The following is a 20,838-nucleotide window of genomic DNA, read 5'->3' as shown; positions in this document are numbered from 1 at the left end:
CGAATAACGTACTCAGGAGGCACTTAAATTGAAACAAAGAAGACATTAAAGTAAGCAAGCGAAGGCCGAAGCGTTCAATAAACCTTAAGTGTGAATATAAAAGCAGTATAATAGCCCCGGCGGGGTGTTTACTGCCTCCACTTACTACCTCTAATGGACCATATGCACTTTATTGTCGAAAATTGCATTTGCCAGATGAAAATTCCTCGTCGTCCATTTTGTCTTTACGATAGCGACGCGTTGCGTGTTGTAGAACAAAGGGGATGCGATTCGAATACGCGACGATAAAAGGCTTACCTTTTAGGGTTTCCTTTTAAAAGTTTGTAAAGAAACCCTTGAGATGAGATTACGATGTCTGGATATGTTGTACGTTTAATTATTTTTAAATGTGAATTAGTCCATTGAATTGCAAATAATAGGATTTTTAAATGATTTAGGAAACGGTAATGTAACATGATTTAATGGTCTAATAAAGGCGAAATTTGTATCGCGAATCTTTATAAAAAAAAACGTAAAACAACAACTTAATGAAGAAAACGTTTTTTTAAAAAGTTCTGGACAAAGACTTTCAGAGGAAAATCTTCAATAATAGAAATGTCGCAGATTTGTAAAACTAATAAAAGTTTGTCGAAAAACCTCATTAGCATTAAGATAACTTTGAGCTCACAATAGTGATTCAGAATTATTAAAATGCGAGTAATAACTGGAATTAACGAGCAGAAATTCTATTAAAATGAGAAGTATTCATATCACGTGACCCTCCGCACGAATCATTTAATCAACTAGCAATTAAACGAAGGATTTCCTAGCGCTCTTCACATGCCATTAACTTTTTACGGAAAGATGCGCCAACGAAATTCACGCTAATGATACAAGGGTAAGCAAATGGGGATATATTACTCTCTATAGCCAAAATATACGTAATTTGTTTTCTGTCCAAACCTTTAGGATCAAGAAAGATAGTTAGGTATATGTATAAGTTAAATCTTGAATATTTTAAAATGAAACCATCTGGCGTCGTTAATTACCGAAATAAGTTGATAACAAAATTTTTATATCAGCTTTTTCAAACAAAAGGAAAGAGACACAAAATATGTTTTTTGTTTTAGATATACTCGTATCTACATCACCAACGATAATTATTACTAAGAGTTTTTTAATTCTGAAGCATGCACAGTATTTTGTTTAACCCTTCTCTGAAATCTTACTAATGTTATAAATGCGAAAGTTTAGATGGATTGATGGATAGATGGATGTTTGTTAGAGTCTGTAGCCTAAACTACTGAAAGGATTTAATTCCACGCGGACGGAGACTCGGGCGAAGGCAAGTGTTTTAATAAAATCTTTGTTAACTGTTAGTAAAAAAATAATCTTGTACATCAATTTATTGCCTCCATTACATTAATAGCTTCATTTGGATATAAAAGCAGTTAGGAACCAATAACGTGTAGTTTCGACATAGTTTAGTGTGTTGGTTTTGCACGCGATCTACAGAGAGTATAATTTTATTTGTATTTGTTTTCACTTGATTTATAGTAAATTTTGTTATATATTGCTCACCCCTTACCGACTGTGAAGCACTATCAATTAATTAATTATTTACCAGCTTACTCACGTAATACTTTTTTCCGGTGACGGCACCGACCAGTTTCAGACCCTGCGGGGGTCCTTCTTCAGGTCGAGGGGATGTTGTATCGCTGTCGCTCGTTAAAAAAAAAAGTATGACGTGAGTAAGCCGTTAAACAATGAATTATAAAATGTCTCACGAAAGTTTAAAAAATTCAAGCATTATCAATTATTTGTAATATTGAAATATTACTTATTTATCTATATACTAAGCGGATTAAGTGTCTTAAAGCAATGTTTCGCACTAACAAAATGAATAAGGAAAATCAACGTATTTCAATCTATACCAAATGGTATTTAAAGCCAAAGGCAATAAAAACGAAATTGTTTTTCAATTACTGAAGTAACGACAAATAAGAAAAAGCCGACTTCTTTTGTTATTTCGAATTAAAACTTGATTTGCGAAATAAAGAATATTGTTGAACTACCACATTTAGTTGTTTAGAAAATATTGTTCAAAATCCCGGTGATACAAACCCTAACGTAACGACACAAAAAAGCAATAAAAGTATATCTAAAATGATATGAAACTTTATTTTTTATTATGTATTGGCACGAAACGAACTTACTCGCGAAATCTTGGCATGTTTTGTTGAGCCTGGTTATATTGTGTTGAAATCGTATTCCTTGAATCCAATTTATGTTTCAATAAATCTCAAAATGTGGTCCTTTTGGCAACAACGACAATAGGAATAGCTTTTTTCTCTTTTAAATTATCTGCTAACGTAAAGTCGATATCTACATTCAATTTGTATGTTATGCGCAAATATTTTATATCATTTTCTGTTAACATCGTTCTAAGAGATGATAAAATCAATCTACTATCGAACAGTGATTTAACGGCCAAATAATCGAGCTTATTCGATAATATCCTTCATAATTCCGAAACAATATCGATTTTCTCGACGGCGCGGGTCGGGACGTTTATTACGATTTATCGATGTCGGCGGGGACAAACAGTGTCCTTGCGATCGACGTTTCAGATTTACGGCTCACAGCACGGCGATGGATTAAAAAGGGCAACGAGAGGGAGATATATGTCTTTATTCGCGTACTGGTCGATCGCCATGAAATGTGAAAGCGTAAATGAAGCAAAATTCAAGGGGCTTACGATGGTCGTTTCCTCAATCCGGTCGGCTGTTTGTCCTTATTTAACTAAGTGCATCGGGAGACCGGGCTTTATCTTCCTACGTGCGCTGCTTTATTTATACGTTGAGAACTTATTTTAAATGGAACAAATGCGATATATGTACGGCATTTAAAACAAAAGTATTTGTGATATGTATAACTAGGTCTAGATGGTCGTGAAGAATCGTGCCATAAACAGTCTAAAGTTTATGCTCTGCCTTACGTTAAACATTTATCGGCAATCATTGTAGTAAAACAGATCTAGTTTTATGGTTGAGACGCAAAAAGTTAGCGTAGTATGGACATGTTATGCGAAACGATTCGGACATAAACCAGAAAGTGTTAAGACTGAATGTGGATGGCTAAAAAGATAGAGGAAGATCAAAAAAAGTATGGATGGATTGTGTGAAAGAGGATATGCTTACGAAAGGAGAGGTTTCAGATATGACGGCTGATAGAAATGTATGGAAGAGCAGCACATACTGGTACCCTCCGTAAGGGATAAGGGCAAGTGGATAATGAGATCCGGTTGTATGAAATTTTTATATTAATGATGTAATTACGTAACCACAATCTATTACAGATTCCACGGAGTAAGAGATGCATTAGAATAAAAGGGCACATTTTTCGGTTTATCTTAATGAAGGAAATATTTCAGCAGTGTGTAGGAACAGGCGGGCGCGTTTAATTATCCACATTCCGGCTGGACAAATTGTCCGCCGCTACCAGGGCCGGATATTAATTTCGATACATTGTCCCAACCTCGGCAATGGAGCGACGCCGATTATTTCCAGTCTACCCACACAACACTGTTCAGACAACAGCGTCAATAGTGCTTAGAATTGTCTATTTGACTTTTTAATTCAGAAATCACGACGATTTTTTCCTAAACATGCATATTTTTGCGGTACCGTATATTACTTGCATATGCAAGTTTAGATATTTGGATGGAGTGGTTTTTGTTAGAGGTTGGCGCCTAAAGGACGGAATGGATCTCAATGAAATTTGGCATAGATGTAGAGCATAATGTGGAAGAACACATAGGCTATTTACTTTTGTTTTTGTTCTTCTAAATCCACGTGGATGGAGTCGGGGACAACTGCTAGTTAAGGAATAAAAATGTTTACTTACATTTTACCTTTAGTAAAAGTAAGTAATTCGTATAATTTGTTTTACAAAACGAAGTTCTATACAATTAGGTTAGAGAATACATTTAAAGCGCAAATTTACCTGAGACATACGAGCCCAAAACACACTACTTGGGCACAAAAGTGTACGGGAATGGGCTCGACATACGTCTTAGATAAAGATTATATATACAGTGTCTTATTTTACAAATCCAATTTCCGCGCGAATACACGGGTTGGTTGTAAATAACGTAGACAAAGCTTTGCCCGAATCGCGCACAGTTCAATACATTATGCAGGCCACGCGCGGTGCTAGGCAATGAGCTACGTAAACACCGGCCACTGTGCTACGTTCCAGAGACTACACTAATTATATCAAACATAGGCATTAACATTGTATTATTAAAGTCACATAAAAATATAGCCTTAGTCGTATTGCACATGAAACAATTATCGAACAACATCAGGTCAAAACAACTAGTAAACCTGATTCAAGATAGACTCTAGCCCTTTATTTTGCGGCTGCTACTACCTACCAATATATCAAGTAACTTTGATTCCTTTTTAACAGGATATAGTTTCAAAGTATTTTTGATATTAATTTCATATGTAGGAGTTTACAAAAAAAATAGAGATGTCGTTGGCACAATAGATGACTTTCTTTTCCGAAAACCGTTATCGCATTATCGGGCACACGTTTTCCACGTCATTAATTTTGAAAAATCGTTGCGATATCTTAACTACACGGTGCTAGGGCGTTCTCCCCAGAGATACAGAAAAAACTGTGCGCGCAGGAAATGTCGATCCCGGAAAAAAACAAAAGAAAATATACTTTTGGTATGGTGTTAGCTATGGTTGATTCTAGGAATAACCGAAATTCTGTTTTTACCAGATTGCCATTAAGATTTAACAAAAACTATAGCATAATTAGTAACAAGTACTTCTTCACTTCTAAAAACTGTTGACCATGTCATGCAAAGCTTTTAAAGGTAAATAATTTACTAAAACAACAGTAACCAGTACTTTATGGACATTAAAAAAATCTCCTACAAAAAATAAATAGCAAAGTTGTCGGGTAATAGCGTTACAAGATGGCAGCCCTGTACAGGCGCTGTAACAACGAAACGAACACGCCCGGGCACTACTCACGACGACACTCAAAAGCCACTTTTTCATTTCTTCCGCCCTGTTTTCCCGAGTCTTTAGTTTTTGGCGCGCCTCTGTCTCTAGAGCGAATGGCATAAAAGAAAAGTCACGTGATTTAGAGATGACAAAAATGCTATTTTTGTTACGGGCTGCGTGTGAACGTTGGCTTTGCGTGACATATTTTTCTACTGTCGAGGATGACAAATGCGAAGATAAATCACAAGGGAAGTCAGCTTTTCTTTTAAAAGTTTTATTTCTATATATTCGTTGGAGATCTTCTGTTTATATTAGACAGGGTCATTAATTTTGTGAACCCTTGAAATTAATGACCTTTGTATAAGTCTTAGTATTGGTTAGATAATGCCATTTAAGGCAAATTGATTTTTTTTTAAATTGATTGGAATGATGTAATTACGAGTTAAATCTACCAAACATAAATATCATCGATTGCAATTGTGACTCTTTTATTATCAAAAGTATATATGCATACAACGATTTAATTTTACATAACAATCACAAAACGAATGTGATAAAAGGGAGGTTTGGCACAAGCGCTAATTTCCGCCGGCGTCGAGCTAAATGTGCAAAATTCGACGCCTGCAAACACCCCAACACCCAACAATTAAAGGTCGAATCTTTCAACTGAAAGCCATTAAATTTTTTTTATTCAAAAAACGAAAAGATTCAAACAAAAGAATTGACAAATTCAGAAATGAAAATATTTACATAGTTGTTTTGTGTTTTTTTGTTCAATACTAAATTCTCAGTAATTGGTATTTTAGCAAAAAAGATTTTCTAGTACGTCAGTTTACAAAGAATCGCGACAGATTTTGGAACTTAATAAAACCAACCATTTAACAAAATCTACGACCGCGATTGCCTTAAGCACAGAGTTCCACTAACATCGCCTGTCCCGTGGTGTTCTCTCTAATTTGATTTTCACATTTTTATCGAAAATAATAACATTTTCACTATCGTTGATAAAGATTAGGTAGAAATACTGCTAAACTCTTTTCTAGCAAATGCCATGATTTATTATTTTACATTTTGACATTCAACGTCCAAACGCTTCTTCACTTCTTTTGATTAAATAAACGTCAAGTTACGATTTTAATTAGTATTTTAAGAAGATAATTTTATAATAGAGCAATGTTCAGAAAAGTGTTCCAACGTGGAATGGTTACAATATTTTTCAGTGTAGGTCCAAAACCTTTGGACATTTGGGAGACACACATAAAAGATGGATACTTAACATGTTTTTTGGATCAGGACATCAAGTCAATGGTCTACGAAATACGTGGTACTAACGTAAGTACAGCATACATAAAATGCCCTAAGGGAAACCAGGTTTTAGGCATAAATTTGCCTTACATGATAATGATAGTTAAGAATCTGAAGAAGTATTTTACGTTTGAAGTAATTATATTAGATAACACAGGCGCGAGACGAAGATTCCGAGTTTCCAACTTTCAAAGCACTACACAAATACTGCCATTGTGTACAGTGATGCCCATCGGTTTAGCTGAAGACTGGAATCAAATTCAGTTTAATCTGGCAGAGTTCACTCGACGGGCTTATAATAAACAATTTGTCGAAGTGCAAAACGTTAAGGTAAACGCAAACATTCGACTAAGGCGAATATACTTTACGGAACGATTAGTACATCCAGATGAGCTACCCAATGAGTACAAGTTATTTTTCCCTATAGATAGAAAGGCAAGAAAAGAGAAAATGATACGTCCATCTCAGACAGAAATGCCTAAAGTAAACGTTTCTAAAATTAGTGTCAAGGATCAAGAAGCGATATCCTCTGCAGCCAAGGCACCATCAGAGCGGTCTTTACAAGAGAAAAAGAAATCTAAAACTAGCCTAAAGGAGAGTGTAAATAAGGCAACATCACAACGTTCTGTCGAAGTCGAAACGAAGTCTAAGGTGAGTGGAAAAGGATCTGCGACGAAGACCTCGTCAGTAGGAGGCGAATCGAAATCTAAGGAAACGGAGACTATGGAAGACATATCCGACCAGCCAATAGACGCTTTTATAAATACAATGCTCAATCAAGAGGTATTTGAAAAGTTAAAAATAGATGAGGCTTGATATGAAATGATAGGTTCTTACTTGTTAAGTTTGAAATTGCTTAACATAATTTGCAATTATTTTCCTTTGTTTCTTCAGAACTGGCCTTTTGAGACTTGTTTTTGAATAACGTAAACCATCAGATTATTGTTTCACAATAAGTCAATTTAATGTATTATTTTAATAAAGTTTGTTTGACTTTAATTTAAATAATTGTTATCTTTAATTTGCTAATTTACACCTATTGTTATTAAACGTTTACATAAATTTAAAATGAATAATTTAGCATTAAATACATAAAATATGACCGTAATTATATTATTTCAGAACATAAAAATAAGTTCAGGGTACGCAGTAGTCATGTTCAAATTGCCAAGAAAAGAATTATCGTTTTCTTCGTATGCAGTACTATTTTGTATTAACATATAAGGTGGAATTAATAAGAATTTAATCGGAAACCCGAATATGAAATAACGAGATCAATATCTGGGCATCAACAAGGTTTTATTTAAAAGTTCTGTAATTTAATATATAATAAAATCAATAATTTTGACACTGGTTGATTTTTATTTCTAATCAAAGAAACATCACAATGACATAACCCAGTCAAATGTCAAAAATTATTTCGATTTAAACTTAATATTAACAAGATTTAATAATGTTCAAAAATACTTATCAAAGTGGACTTTTAACAATATTTTATAGCTGTGGATCAAATCCATTGGCGATATGGGATATGGAGGTACGAAATGGTCACATTAAACGACTCACTGATAGCGAAGTAAACTCTATCGTTCTTGAAATAGTTGGTACAAATGTTGCGACTACTTACATAACTTGCCCGAAAAGGAACCAAGTGTTGGGAATTAGATTACCTTTTCTTGTGATGATTGTGAAAAATTTAAAAAGGTATTTCTCGTTCGAAATTACTATATTAGATGATAAAAATCTCAGAAGACGATTCACAATTTCTAATTTCCAATCAACAACAAAGATAAAACCATTCTGTACTTCAATGCCTATCGGTCTATCCGGTGGATGGAATCAGATACAATTTAATTTAGCTGATTTCACGAAAAGGGCATACGGGACACAATTTATAGAAACACTTCGAGTTCAAGTAAATGCAAATGCACGCATTCGTAGAATTTATTTTTGTGAACGTCTTTATGCAGAAGAAGAACTGCCACAGGATTATAAATTGTATTTACCACTAGATCGTAAGCAAAAGAAGGCAAAAGGTGGAAAAGATTCTGCACAATCTGCTAAGCCATCAGCTGCTCCACCTCCCACGCCTCCAGCTGAAATTGCGAAGAAAGAAGAAACGCCACAAGCTGCCAGTCAACCGATTAAACAAGAACCACCGGGAACTCCAAAGGTAGAAAAGCCGGAACCAATTAAGGAAGAGGTAATCAAGGATATAAAACAGGAAGAACCCGTGTCAACGCCCAAAACTGCTACCACAGATGCCCCTGTTCCTCAACCACCAGCTGCTGCAGAAACCCCAGCTGCTGCGGAACCCCCAGCTGCTACAGAAGCCCCAGCGGTTGAAAAGCCCCCAGAAGCGAAATAATCTTTACGCAATAACATGAAAAATCACAGTCACAAGATACTATTTGTAGCATATTTACATGTGTTATTTTTATATTTTTTAATTGATAATGATATGTTACATTTAAAATATTACAATTGATATGATGAGTTTACGGTTTTTATCTTGTAATACATTATATTAAATTTAATTAATCTTCCTTTTTTCCTTTTATGCAATAGTTATATTGAATTTGTATATTACATAAAAAAATTAAAACACCCTAATTCGTAAATCGCGTTTATTTGTATTTTGCTAGCAACAACATACTTAGTGAAAGACTTCATTATTTAGATAACATTGCTATTCATAATTCAATTCAAAATAAAAAAGAATGCTATCTGGAATCGTATTGGCGGGGTCAATTGCTCACAGAATTGAATAAAAATATTGAAATGTGTACCGAGGGGCTCGCTTCCGAAAATCTCGGGTCTCTATTTTCTCTTTTATTACACTGAATAAGTTAGAGTGGATGTCTTTAAATATGTAAACAAAAATGCCCCAAGAGCAGTTTGGCCCGCTTCGATATACGTTACGCAACGTAAGTACTCAATTATAATGAATGTTTTACGGAACTACAGAAAAAACTATGATGAAAGGCGGCGCGGGTCCGTCTTTAATGTACGAAATTGAAATAGGGATTTGCATCCCAAAAGTTTCGGCATATCTTTTATGGACCTTTTTCTTACATATGTATTTATTATAAAATTGATCGCAATTTACGGTTTCTTCATTTAGGTAGTTCATTGTAAAAGTTGATTAGATGAACTGGTATGTTTTGAGTGGTTCTGGTCTTCTAAACTAAAAGCCAGATTGGCTCCTGCAACTCAGGAGAACGTAGTGGAGCCAAGGCTCCCATGAAATGTAATTTAATTAATGTTGAACAATAAAGCATTTATTTATTTATTTTATTTAAGATCAAACCAGTAATTAGCTGTCTCTATGTAATGATTTATGATGGTCTGTTTAATGATAAACGAATTTTGGCTGGCCGTATATTTTAAGAGTCTCTGATCATACAATAAATAATTTTAGCGTAGCCCCAGCTGTACCAATAATGCATATTATAATGTATCCAAAGCCGCGAACAGTTATCTCTTATAATATTTTCTCTACACAAACGCCGGCAATAAGTTAGCGCGGTGCGGTGAGCGATAAATCGCGCGTTGGTGCATGTCCTCACAGAGAGCGGGTAGCGTATAAGCGAAACAAAGAGCGGAACACTTATCCGCCATTTGATTTGGCACATCGTGAATAAGCGCACGCTTTTGGTCGACGTGCCAAGATATGACCGGGTAGTTTTTATGTTCGCGCTAGTATATTAAGATTATTAATAATGCAACAGCGATTGGAATTTTAATATTCAGATAAAATTAAAATTAAACATGTTTAAATATTTTTATTTTAGGCGCACAATCAAGTATATGTCAATTTTAAATTTAACTAAGTGATCATTAATTCCTTCATCAGATTTTTTTAATATCAAAATATTTTTTTTTTATTTCGTAGTAAAAATATTTTAACAATTATAGAGCAAGTGTATGAGGTTGCATCTCTTGCCAGGCGATTATAACTCGGGCCAAGTTATTTCAGCGGAGTGAAGTTAGCGAGCATTTCGCTGCGGTGCCGGTTGGTGGTATTAAATCTTTAATTAACTTCAAGTTATAAACGTGGCCGACATTGAGAAATATATGGAATAAAGTTAAAATAAGATATTTCGTTACCATGATGCAATCTTACTGGGAAATTCCACTGCCCCAACAGATTAGTACATATATTTTTCTTAGTTTTTTAATGAGAAAACAGGATGGCAAAATATTCTTATGCAAGTGGAAACCCACCCTTAGGCAAAACTTAGTATTTGATCCGCAATTCAGTGTTTGAAAATAACATCAAATTATTTGTATTCAACAATACATTTGTGAAGTAATCCATTTGGAAATAGCAATTTATAACATTATAGCAAACCCGCAATAATGCTATAAAATATAACAATTTCGATTGCTACGCATAACCATAACTAAAGTTAAATAGTTTGTCGATGGCCATGTTTGACATCGGTAGCAAATTTATGTTGTAAAATTTACGACAAATCAAGCCAACCGAAGTACGGTCTATGACGGACGTGACCAGCATATTATGTTACAGTTAGTATTAAAATAACACTGTCTAGATGTCATATACTCGGTTACAAATACTTCATCTTATGTTAATGAAATCTCAAATAGAATTTTGTGTATTTACCTCAAGCTAATGTGGACTTTGAAAGCAATTTATAGTATTTGGATATATCGTTATTTATTTGTCGACTGTATCGTACCACTTACCCAAATTAAAGGAGTCGTGTCGCACTTGTGGATGCAGATTCAATTACCGCGTCTGAGTGTGTGTAGTTCCACGAAGATACTTCACAAATTTTTTTACACTTCAGTGAAAGTTGAAGTGAATTTGTACTTGTATAGATCATGTTAGTTTATAATTGGGAGGTACTTACACTTAGGGACTGTAAAGTATTCATATGGGACTTTAATATTCTTTTAATCCGCTAAAAAATTTGAGATTCTAAATTTGTTTGTTTCTGAACATTTTACAGAAGTTGATTATAAGAAAGATTTTTGTCCTAATTTCTCCTATCAAATATAATCTATTTGTAGCTTTATAAATTATAAACAGAGCTTATCTTTGCGTTACATAAAGCGAGATGATTTTTACGTGGCGTCGGTCGGTCATATTTTAAACGGTTTCCAGCGGACGCCGCGCTGGGCCGCTCTGATAACGTGGCTATCGGTTATTTACTGACCACTAAACAAAAAAACTTTTTTTTTCATACTCTAAGCTATTAGATTAAAATAGACTAAATAAAACAACAATATACTATAAAAAACCCGTGCTATGCGACCATCTAAAATATTTCTAAAGTTTGAAATGTTGGTATAGTATAGTATTTTCCTAATATAAATCACTAGCTTTCGCCCGCGACTCCGTCCGCGTTGAACTAAAAAAAACAAAAGTGAGTAGCCTATGTATTCTTCCAGATTATCCTCTACATCTATACTAATTTTCATCGAAATCTTTCAGCAGTTTAGGTTACAAACTCTAACAAACATCCATCCATCCATCTAAACTTCCGCATTTAGAATATTAGTATGATTTGCGCCCAATAGCACATCTCTTTCGTCAGAAAAATAACATATCTTTAGTAAACATACTTCTTCTTAAGGAAACACATATCTTTCGCTATTACATTTATCTCGAAGAATAATATCGCAGAAACAAATTTAGCGTAGCGAAGTGGAGGATAACTCATAGCTTTCTTTCAATTAATTGTGCTAACACTCACAGACAGACAAATGCTATTCTCCCATCCGTTGTATGCGATAAAACACTTGCTGTGTTTATCATCAAAGCCAAGATAAATGCCCTTCTTAATACGACAAATAGCTCCTATTTACTAAGTGAGGGCGCAAAAATAGTGAATGTACAAGAGAGATGGTAGTGACTTGTGTTTTGTCAAGATGCCTTAAGACATCTTAATAGTACGAATAAAGCCGAGCTTTAAACAACAAATGGTTTTAGTTTTGCTATTTGCAATTTCTTTTAGTGTAATCTCTTATGGTATTTAAATAAAGTACAGTAACTTAGTTTTGTAAAAATTACATAAGTTATTAAAAGTTACTCACGAGTACAATAGATAATAACTTTAATATTTGAATTATTTCAGTAAACATTTAGTTCCCGCGGAAACACGAATCTGTAATAAAAGGCATTTTATTGTAATCGTAAATCAAATGCAGTTTATACTATTTAAACAAGGTTAGTTTCAATTGATCCTTTATTACGTACACAAAACCGAATGTTTACCCAACTCTACCGCAGGGGATACGTTAATAAAACGTTCAAACAATGGTACATTTTACTTTTTAACATACATTTGAATAAAGTAAATGAAAATGACATGTCACGATATTTCTCACATATATGCAGTATCTTACAACTTAAAAGAAATACAAAACAATAACAGCAAAAAAACTCAAGCTTGGTACCAAGAGGGGTAGGCTGAGAGAGCTTGAATTTTAGATGACACTCGTTTCCTAAAGAAATAGATTTCATTCATACATCTACGCGTATATCCCCGTAGGCTTAGGTGCTCTTAATACCGCAGCCCTTCTTGGTTAAATTTATCTGGGCGTTGTATTCTGTTCTATTTGTGTGAAATCGTGATGACATTCCGATTTATAAACTCAAATATAATGCATATTAGTATGTTATTATTTTAATTACGTTATTATTACATGATATTTGTTTCTTTATAATATTGGTAACATCTATTGAAAGTAAACAGTTTTAACATTTCAAAATAAAAACGATAACAAAATTAAAGGCAATCAAAAAACACATATTTTCGAAGATATAAAATTTTTATTTCGTACGTGAAACTACATTTATTTACGTAAGTGCGGTGCGGAATAATTTACATTAAAAAGTACACACGAGGGCCCGAGCCATCCCCTGAATATTCATGGGGTGCCGGAGATTGTATCGCGTAATAAACACCCTGTATACAGTTCTAGTCTACCCACGTGTTCCTCGGACGATATACAGATTTTAATATACATTAAAAAGTTAATTGCAAGTAAAAATGGAATGTATACTGGAGCGGGCGTACTCATTTGACTAAACTGTTGCAAAACTTTTGTGCGATCGTCGATTGTTTCGCAGCCAATTCCTTCTTATAAACACATGGGAATCAAAGCGCGACTAAACAGTTGTGCGATAGTTTAGTTTCAGGTGTAACCATAGTGTTTATGAATACAGCACTATTAAATTAATTCAACGTGTCACGGAAGTGAATCATTTGTATTTTTTACCTGTGGGTGAATTTATCAGTTTTACGGTGGCACAGTGGTTTAAGCACTTGACTTGTAATCTACGGGTCTTGGGTTCGAATCCCGCCGTGTACCAACGTTATTTTTGATTTTTCGAATTCTCATATGTACATAATTTACACGACGTTCATACGGTGAAGGAAAACATCGTGATGCAACCTGCACATATCGGCGAAGAAATTCAAAGATATGTGTGAAGTCAACCGACCCGCACTGGGCCAGCGTGGTTGACTATGGCCTAGTCACCCTAACTTAGGGTAAGCTCCAAGTCCCCACGACTTATAGTGAGCTGGCGATGATGATGATGACCGTGGGTTTACACTGCTAAAACACTAACAACCTCTACCGTTGTGAAAACTGAGAATACATAAATTTTAAACTTATGGCAACAACTTGTGGTGTCTTTCCCACATTAGGGTTTTTATCCAAAATATTTACCCCTAAGTTTAATGGCGTGAAAATATATAGCCTAAAGCGTGACGTATGTATAGGGCTTTTCATTAAAAAAAGGATTATTCAAAAATATGCTGTGATTTCTCTGATCGTAGGCAACAAAGAAGTGTGTGTTTATGCTTTATTATATTAGTATAGATATAGATAGTATAGATAAGTATAGAATATAGATATAGTAAGTATAGACAACAAATAAGTAATATTAATACGTACATGTTTCTATAATAAAGGGAATAGCCATTGAAATATCCACCCATTACTGGCTTTAGTGAGTTTTTTTATTATCTCAACAGCAATATTTTTCCAGTGTTCCTGTATCAACGTGTCCGCTAGACCATGTATCACGTTTGATCTCCCCATTAAACTTTATATCAATAAACCATTCAACTTCACTAGACTGTAACTTATTCTCATTGAAAATACAAACGTTTATGTTGCTATAATAGGAGCGGGCGCACACTTTTGACTAAACTATTTCACAACTGTTGTGCGATTGTCGATTGTTTCGGAGCCAATTCAAGTCAAGTTGCACTGCTAAAAATCCAGTAGCACACTTCCATATAAGCCCATAAGAATCAAAGCGAGACTAAACAGTTGTTTGTTAATTTTGTCAAAGGTGTGCACTTTAAATGGACGCATTTTAACCGTGAAATTCCACGGATGTAACTTGTAATAAACCGGTTGTCTTGTTTTTACAAAGAGAATGAATGTTATGAATAATCTTTACTAATTATAAATCGAAAATATTTGTATTTTTGTGCGTATTGAAATAAAATCAAAAACTACTGGACTAATTTTAAAAATTCTTTCACCGTTAGAAAGGTAATTTATCTGTGAATAACATAGCCTATATTTTTTATTATCACGCAGACGAAATCGAGCAACAGCTAGTCAATACTAATATTATACAAGAGGAAAGATTTGTATTTTTGTATGTATTGAACAACTCAAAAACTAGGCCGATTATAAAAATTCTTTCACCATTAGAAAGCTACGTTATCCCTGAGTAACATAGGCCATATTTTTAAATTTCTCGTGGACGAAGTCGCAAGCAACAGCTAGTGTTTTTATATTAGTGTCGACAGTGGATACCCGATATTAACTGGTTATTGTTTTATGGCAAACAAGTAAACAACGCACGGCGGCTGACAGATTAATTTCGCGAATGAATTGTTCTGTTTGAACGATGTCGACTACGATCGGTCAGCGCCAAGCGGGATTAATGACCCGTTGACGTTTAACCAAATTATACGCAGGGCGGGGAGGGGGAGGTTGCAACATTTTTTTATTGATTATTCTCCCCTCAAAAAATTTGATTAATCATTCAGACGTTCCGATTTAATTAACGTCCAACGCAGGTCGTAAGTAAAATTGTTAACTTTTTTTACAACAAGAATTTTTAATTTTGAAATTAAATATTATTATTAATAGGTACAAGACATTAGATAGAATTTTTGGCTATTGACATTATTTTAATAACATATGTGTAAGAGCGAATGCACATCTTTGACTAAACAGTTATGCGATAGTTTACTTACAAGTGTGCGCACGCTCTAAAAATCTATCAACACAAACATTGTATTTTGCCATTAAAATACGAAAAACAAGGGTAATTTGTTATATACACCAGTGAGACTCTTACTAATATTGTAATTGCAAAAGTTTAGTTGGATAGATGGATGTTTTTTTGAGTTTGTAGCCAAAACAGCTGAAGGGATCTCGATGAAATTTGGCATAGTTAGATGTTGAGAATAATCTGGAAGAACACATAGGCTACTTGCTTTCGGTTTTTTTATTCCGCACGGCCGGAGTCGCGGGCAAAAGCTAGCCCTACATAAAATCGATATTACTTAACACTTTTATTCTAAAGATTAAATCCTAAAATCAACAGACATAATAAATTAGAATAACTATTAAAACATTGACATATATGTAATAGTCCACGAATAATACAGCAAGTTATTACAAGGGTCATTGCGTGGACGATAGCATTAGTTGGGGGCCAGATTCCGTAAAAACAGGCATAAATCACGAGCCCACCGACCCTCACTAATTACGGTTTAATTTACAGCAACAAAGAACTTCGCCAACACTAGCGGACTTGTGTGATATGTTACACACGTGATTTGTATGGCTTTTGATGTCTTAAACTATTATTAATAGCTTTTTAAATTGAAAAATTTGGAGATTTTGAGACAAAATGAGTGCCTTATAGCAGTATCTAATATAGAATACTAAAAATATACTTTAATACGTAACAACTAGGACCTGGCGTACACTTTTGATCGCGCAACTGTAGTATGATTGTCGATTGTTTTGCAGCTAATTCACAAGTTTAGTTAACTAAAAATGGAGTAGTGTGCCCATCTCCATTTAAGCTCATAAAAATCAAAGCAAGTTTTTTTTAATTAATAAAAGTCTATAAACAAGACATGGTGTTATCCTGCGATGTGCCTCGTATTAATTCATGAGTACCCCTGAAATGTAAATTGTCAGAGGAAAATAGTTAATTTATTCAAAATGCATACATTAAATATAAAATATCCAGTCTTTCCCTTGATATCAATCTTTGTAAGGAAATGAAAGTGGTATCTTGTACTAATGATATTTTTTTTTTTAAAACATAAAGTGGCAAACGAGCAAGCGGCCGCCTAAATCCGCCAAAATGGCGAGGCGACCGCTGCCCATAGACACCTGCAATTGCAGATGCGTTGCCTACCCTTATCCGACGGAGGAGGAGATGCACATAAAGAAGATATTTCCCCTTCCTATGCATCTCCTCCACCGCCAAATCCACTTCCCTTTGCCATCCTCTCCTTTAAGAAAAGGGTGGCAAAGAGAAAGGGACTTAAATTAGGCCTCCGGCACCACACTCATCAGACGAAACACGGAATTGCTTCCATTTCACGCCTGTCTTCTGTGTGGTCGTGGTATTACACCGGGCATGCCGGCCCTGCAGTGCTAAGATGTTAAAGCGGCACAACCACTGTTAAATTAATATTTTTATAGCTAAAGACAAATTAAAAAAAGACAAAGAAGTCAAACAATCTAACTGGGTTTCATAACAATGTATAAATTCAGTCATTCGTCAGCTATAAATATATAAAGTTTATATTTTGTACAGATGGAGCGACTTATCGTGGATCACGGCACAATTTAAATTTCACTTGAGGATAATTGAAAAATTTCCCCTTTTCTACCTACATTGCTATCAGAAAAGGCGAATTATTAAACCAATTAAAAGTTAGCAACATTAACTGAATCAACGCACAACAAATTTCCTTCAGAAGTTTCCGACCTTTGAATCGAGGATTTTATTTCACCGTGCCTTTTGTGGCTCTTAAATTCACGTACCAATGCTTACATTTGCGGAGATTACTAGCTTTTGTACGCGACTTTGTACGGGACCAATTAAATATTGATAGCCTTCTAATGGCAAAAGAATACACATACTAAAATAAAAATCTTTTCTTTTCATTATATTAGTGAAAATGATTAATATGATGACCAAACAGTTTCATGATTGATAAATTTTCTGTTTTCAGTGAAAATTATAATTTAAATAAGTAAAGCAAAAGTATTTTTATAAGAAATGTTTTATATTGATATTTAAAATTTTCATTGAATTGAAAATATAATTTTCAGGGCGAATTTTATAAATTCTGTTTGAGTATTACAGATCAAGTCGTGAATATAGCTTAAATTACACGTATTATTGCAGCTAGTGTAGGCTGAGACTTTATAAAAAATTCATTACAAGTTACATTCTTGCCGTACGAATGTGATTCTTATTACGTGCGCGAGTGAGTGGCAAATCGCTAAATACGTAACATCCAACTCATTTTCCGTCGACATTGAATATTCTGCCATGTTTGAAGGAAAAACAAAGTGTTAAATTGCGTGGGGAGTCGCCTTTGAGAGATGTATATGGGATGGGAAATTGGACTTTGCGTGTAGGTATTACTGTCTATTTTTGATTGGAGTGACCAACTGGCGGTAGGGGGAGTCGGGAGAGGGGTTCAGTAACCGCCGGTACAGGAGACACGTGGAGGATGTAGGTCAAGTGGTAGCGACAAAAGTATGTGTATCACGAATACTGTGGCCGATTATACAAATAGGGTGCAAGTACATCTTCATCACAGCTATTTGCTTACTAACATTTCAATTATTAAAAACAAGAAATAAAATAAAGACGAATTGAGTACCTCCTTCTTTCAAGTCCATCAAAAAGGTTTATTACTTCGAAAGTTAAGACTGTTATACACACTTGAAACATTTCAGTGAGTTTATCTATCTATCTATATATTGGAGTTTATTTAATTAAGGAAATCTTTAGTAAAAAGGAAAGTAGTCTCTTCCCAAGAACGACCTTGTGTACACCGTTATGATGTGCAAAAGCATACTTCAAGGTATGTTTTCCGATGCATGGAACTTGGTTAAACCATTTGTGAAACAGCTGTTGTTTACCATTGTATAACTTTATGTAACTTAGCTTACTAAATACCATATATACGTAAACTGCTTCGGACAGGGCGTACGGAGGACTTTATGAGCAATCGCATGCAGTCGCGACTTGAGTACAAAAGCTTAATGTAATTAGCGGTTGGGGGAACCGCTTTCTATCACTGCAGATTGCAGCTCAAGCTTCAGTTAATTTCTGCAACTATTAACTCTTTACACATTGCTGATTAAAAGAGAAGGAAAATGTTTTATCAATTAAACCCGCTCGTTGCTAATTTAATTATTATTGTACGTCGTAAATTTGGCACTAAAACTTTCCCTCCGCGGCAGAAACAAAAGCAGACTCAAAACAAGGTGGAATGATGCTGAGAGACATGGGCGAGTACCTATGTGTTCTTCTAGACTATAGACCATAGTCAATGCCAAATTTCATACAGATCTGTTGAGCCGTTTAGACTGCAAACTCTAACAAACATCCATCCATCTAAACATTCGCATTTATAATATTAGTAAGATTGTTAAAAAACGTACATTATGTAAGACATTCTTAATACAGTGGTTGTGTCTGTAACGAAGCGCTCGCATGGCATTGTTCCACAACAGTCGAGTGTGTAATGAAATTGTTCTTTATTCTCATTAAGCTGCAGACTGCGTCTCCGTCGCTAAGAAATATGAAATTATTGTGACAATAGTCGGCAATGAGTGTGTAATCTCAAGGGATATAAAGGCATTATAGCGAAGCGTTCGCGCCTCGCAACACAACGTCTGCTGGAAAATGCAACTGTCCTTTTATAATATTTCCTTCGCTTATATGAAGATAAAAGTAATAAAGAAAGAGTTCACTGTATTAAGACATAGCTTCTGTTATCGCTATCGTGATAATACAACAATAACTACGCCTTATGGCCGTCTTTTAATTTTAGTTAGTTTATTTGCGGCCATATTTTCTAACTGAATCTGTGGCTCAATTCTTCAACTGTAATAACTAGTATTTACTTTACGTTTACTTAAAGTCATCTTACTAATCTTAATAATATTGTTAGGAAATAGTAGGAAAAGTGGGGGGTAGTTTTATAAAACACTTGTAAGGAGTCTCACAGGGCTCGGTCCGACAGTCCGTCATTCGCTCAGAAGCTCAATAGCTGAGTACATTTCTAGTCGTCACCACGGAACGTTCGATATCTTTACATATGTAGTTGACTTTGTGTTAGTTTTAAAGTAATTAACAAGTATTGTTAATTTGGCCGATCGTCTATATTTTTTTAAATCATTTGTATCGAAATACCTAAAAATATTATAAATGTGAATGTTTAGATGGATGGATAGATGTTTGTACGAGTAGCCTAAACTACTGAACGAATCTCGACGAAACTTACTATAGATGTAGATGATAGTCTGGAAGAACACATAGACTATTAACTCTGATTTTTTTTTAATTCCAAACGGAGTCACGTGCGAAAGCTCTTATATTGTCACGTTATAATGCATGAAATTTAAATCTCTCTTGTAAAAATGTAAAATGCGCATTACTTTTGAAGGGTTAAAAGGCCATAAATTAGGGTGTATCTCGCGATCTCGCCGTCATAATCACGCCGTTTATCTTATAACGCTACATTAACTACGAAAGCTCTAACATCTTGAAATATTCCCTTCGCTGATATTAAGATTCATTAAACTTTGCGTTACCAGTGCTGCCATCTGACCGTCGTTAGTGTTAAACATAATTTTCCTTAAGTATTAAAAAAGAAAACTTCTGATGCATTTTACAAGCGTTATACAGATGCTATAATTAAATCGTGTGATTCCAAAACATGTTAGGAAATTGAATAATTTGAGTTTAATTTACTATGTACTAGCTGTTGCTCGCAACTACACCCGTGTGAAATTGAAAAAAAGAAATATAACCAATGGTACTGAGCGATAACTTAGTTTTTAATAAGTGAAAAAAAAAATTGAAGTCGGTCCACTATTTTTTGAGTAACTTCAATAGATAGTGAAATCTAAATACAAATCTTTCCTCTTTCGACTTGTTTGTTCGCGCGGACACTGGCAACACCGAAAAACGTCAGAACAAAAAGTAACGGCGATGAAGAGCTACGCGCATACATTTATTATAAATTCTGTTATATTACCAAATAAACTATATAAACCAAACACATTCAACATTGAAAATCATTTTCATAGTATTAAAATATAATATAGAAAAAATCTTATAAAAGAATATAACACGTAATATAAGTATAAACATCGTATCTTTTAAGGATCGCATAATGAGTATAAAACAAATTAAAATTAGGTGGGCTTTCCGCGCGGCCTATCGGTTGGCCGAAACACGTTCCCGGTT

At 34.6% G+C, this 20,838-nt stretch overlaps 1 protein-coding gene and 2 pseudogenes across 1 annotated transcript in view; 2 read left to right on the top strand and 1 right to left on the bottom strand.

The window, feature by feature from the left end:
- Window positions 1-20,838, bottom strand: part of LOC106102484 (semaphorin-1A) — a 238,103-nt gene that overhangs the window by 95,988 nt on the left and 121,277 nt on the right. The gene's annotated exons all lie outside the window — the stretch shown is intronic.
- LOC106102481 lies at window positions 5,749-7,329 on the top strand (annotated as a pseudogene).
- Window positions 7,696-8,805, top strand: LOC106102483 (annotated as a pseudogene).

Source organism: Papilio polytes, unplaced genomic scaffold (assembly GCF_000836215.1).
Source record: "Papilio polytes unplaced genomic scaffold, Ppol_1.0 DF823923.1, whole genome shotgun sequence".
NCBI classification, from domain to species: Eukaryota; Metazoa; Arthropoda; class Insecta; order Lepidoptera; family Papilionidae; genus Papilio; species Papilio polytes.
The sequence above is the reverse complement of the archived record's forward strand: the minus strand, read 5'-3'. Positions and strand labels throughout refer to the sequence as shown.